At 41.4% G+C, this 3,677-nt stretch overlaps 1 non-coding gene across 1 annotated transcript; it reads left to right on the forward strand.

Annotated features, from left to right (window-relative positions):
- The first annotated feature begins 752 nt into the window (after positions 1 to 752).
- On the forward strand, positions 753 to 859 carry LOC136154827 (U6 spliceosomal RNA). Its single transcript, XR_010660536.1, has one exon. It is a non-coding gene; the product is annotated as a U6 spliceosomal RNA (small nuclear RNA).
- The last annotated feature ends 2,818 nt before the right edge of the window (positions 860 to 3,677 follow it).

Below are 3,677 nucleotides of genomic sequence, written 5' to 3' on the forward strand. Positions count from 1 at the left end.
CAGCCTACCAGGTTCCTCTGTCCACGGGATTTTCCAGGCAAGAGCCTGGAGTGGGTTGCCATTGCCTTCTCCAATATTTCCTCTACTTGTTGCTAACTCCACTCTAGCCACAGGACCTGTTTGCTGTTCCTTAAATAAATTCTTCAAACAAACATGCTCCTACCCCAGGGCCATTGTACTTGCTATTCCCTCTGTCTGGAATGACTCTTCCCCTTGATATCTATATACAAGGAGGCAACATCAACCATCCCCAAGAAAAAGAAAGGCAAAATGGTTGTCTGAGGAGACCTTAAAAATTAGCTATGAAAAGAAGAGAAGCTAAAGGCCAAGGAGAAAAGGAAAGATATACCCATTTGAATGCAGAGTTCCAAAGAATAGCAAGGAGAGATAAGAAAGCCTTCCTCAGTGATCAATGCAAAGAAATAGAGGAAAACAATAGAATGGGAAAGACTAGAGGTACCAAGGTATCTTTGCATAACATTTCATGCAAAGATAGGCACAATAAAGGCCAGAAAGAGAATGGACCTAACAGAAGCAGAAGATATTAAGAAGTGGTGGCAAGAATACACAGAAGAACTCTGCAAAAAAGATCTTTATGACCCTGATAACCACGATGGTGTGATCACTCACCTAGAGCCAGACATCCTGGAATTCGAAGTCAAGTGGGCCTTAGGAAGCATCACTATGAACAAAGCTAGTGGAGGTGATAAAATTCCAGTTGAGCTATTTTGAATTCTAAAAGATGACACTGTGTGCTCACTTCGGCAGCACATATACTAAAATTGGAACGATACAGAGAAGATTAGCATGGCCCCTGCGCAAGGATGACATGCAAATTCGTGAAGCGTTCCATATTTTTTAAAGACCTAAATGTAGGACCGGAAACTATAAAACTCCTAGAGGAGAACATAGGCAAAACACTCTCTGACATAAATCACAGCAAGATCCTCTATGACCCACTTCCCAGAATATTGGAAATAAAACCAAAAATAAACAAATGGGACCTAACTAAACTTAAAAGCTTTTGCACAACAAAGGAAACTATAAGCAAGGTGAAAAGACAGCCCTCAGATTGGGAGAAAAGAATAGCAAATGAAGAAACAGATGAAGGATTAATCTCAAAAATATACAAGCAACTCCTGCAGATCAATTCCAGAAAAATAAATGACCCAATCAAAAAATGGGCCAAAGATCTAAACAGACATTTCTCCAAAGAAGACATACAGATGGCTAACAAACACATGAAAAGATGCTCAACATCACTCATCAGCAGAGAAATGCAAATCAAAACCACAATGAGGTACCATTACACGCCAGTCAGGATGGCTGCTATCCAAAAGTCTACAAGCAATAAGTGCTGGAGAGGGTGTGGAGAAAAGGGAACCCTCTTACACTGTTGGTGGGAATGCAAACTAGTACAGCCGCTATGGAGAACAATGTGGAGATTCCTTAAAAAACTGGAAATAGAACTGCCATATGACCCAGCAATACCACTTCTGGGCATACACACCGAGGAAACCAGTTCTGAAAGAGACACGTGTACCCCAATGTTCATGGCAGCACTGTTTATAATAGCCAGGACATGGAAGCAACCTAGATGCCCATCAGCAGATGAATGGATAAGGAAGCTGTGGTACATATACACCATGGAATATTACTCAGCCTTTAAAAAGAATACATTTGAATCAGTTCTAATGAGATGGATGAAACTGGAGCCCATTATACAGAGTGAAGTAAGCCAGAAAGATAAAGAACATTACAGTATACTAACACATATATACGGAATTTAGATAGATGGTGGCGATAACCCTATATGCAAGACAGAAAAAGAGACACAGATGTATAGAACAGACTTGGGAGAAGGCGAGTGTGGGATGATCTGAGAGAACAGCATCAAAATATGTATATTATCCAGTGTGAAACAGATCACCAGTCCAGGTTGGATGCATGAGACAAGTGCTTGGGGCTGGTGCACTGGGACGACTCAGAGGGATGGGATGGAGAGGGAGGTGGGAGGGGGTTCAGGATGGGGAACACATGTAAATCCATGGCTGATTCATGTCAATGTATGACAAAATCCACTACAATACTGTAAAGTAATTAGCCTCCAACTAATAAAAATAAATGGAAAAAAAAGATGGAAAAAATAAATAAAAAATAAATAAATAAAATAAATAAAAGATGACGCTGTGAAAGTGCCGCACTCAATATGTCAGCAAATTTGGAAAACTCAGTAGTGGCCACAGGACTGGAAAAGGCCAGTTTTCACTGCAATCCCAAAGAAGGGCAATGCCAAAGGCTGTTTAAACTACTGCACAATTGCACTCGTCTCACCTGCTAATAAGTAAGTGAAGTCGCTCAGTTGTGTCCGACTCTTTGTGACCCCATGAACTATAACCCACCAGGCTCCTTCGTCCATGGGATTCTCCAGGCAAGAATACCGGAGTGGGTTGCCATTTCCTTCTCCAGGGGATCTTCCCGACCCAGGGATCGAACCCAGGTCTCTCGCATTACAGGCAGACGTTTTAACCTCTGAGCCACCAGGGAAGATACACGCTAGTAAAGTAATTCTCAAAATTCTCCAAGTCAGGCTTCAACAGTATGTGAACCATGAAATTCCAGATGTTCAAACTGGATTTAGAAAAGGCAGAAGAAGCAGAGATCAAATTGCCAACTTTCACTGGATCATAGAAAAAGCAAGAGAGTTCCAGAAAAACATCTACTTCTGCTTTATTGATTACACCAAAGCCTTTGACTGTGTAGATCCCAACAAACTGTGGGAAATTCTTCAAGAGATGTGAATCCCAGACCACCTTACCTGTCTCCTGAGAAATCTATATGCAGGTCAAGAAGCAACAGTTAGAATGGATATGGAACAAGGGACTGGTTCCAAATCGGGAAAGGAGTACATCAAGGCTGTATATTGTCACCCTGCTTATTTAACTTATATGCAGAGTACATCATGCAAAATGCCGGACTGGATGAAACACAAGCTGGAATCAAGATTTCTGTGAGAAATAACCATAGCCTCAGATATGAAGATGACACCACACTTATGGCAGAAAGTTAAGAGGAACTGAAGAGCATCTTGATAAAAGTGAAAGAAGAGAGTGAAAAAGCTGGCTTTATTCTTGCCTGGAAAACTCCATGGACAGAGGAGCCTGGTGGGCTACAGTCCATGGGGTTACATGACTGAGCATGTGTGCATGAGGGTGGAGGGAGATGCGTTGGTAGCAATAAGGTGGTAGAACTTAAAAAAAAAAAAAACTGGCTTAAAACTCAACATTCAAAAAACTAAGATCATGGCATCCAGTCCCATCACTTCATGGCAAATAGATGGGGAAACAATGGAAACAGTGACAGACTTCATTTTCTTGAGCTCCAAAAGCACTGCAGATGGTGACTGCAGCCATGAAATTAAAAGATGCTTGCTCCTTGAAAGAAAAGCTATGACACACCTAGACAGCATATTAAAGAGCAGAGGCATTACTTTGCCAACAAATGTGGCATAGTCAAAACTATGTTTTTTCCAGTGACTGAACTGAACTGAACTGATATAAATTCCTTGAACAAATATGCTCCTACCTCAAGGCCTTTGTACTTGCTGATCCCTCTGTCTAGAATGGCTCTTCCCCTTGATATCTATATACATTCCCTGACCAGTCTACCTAAAATGG

Source organism: Muntiacus reevesi, chromosome X (assembly GCF_963930625.1).
Source record: "Muntiacus reevesi chromosome X, mMunRee1.1, whole genome shotgun sequence".
Classification (NCBI taxonomy): Eukaryota; Metazoa; Chordata; class Mammalia; order Artiodactyla; family Cervidae; genus Muntiacus; species Muntiacus reevesi.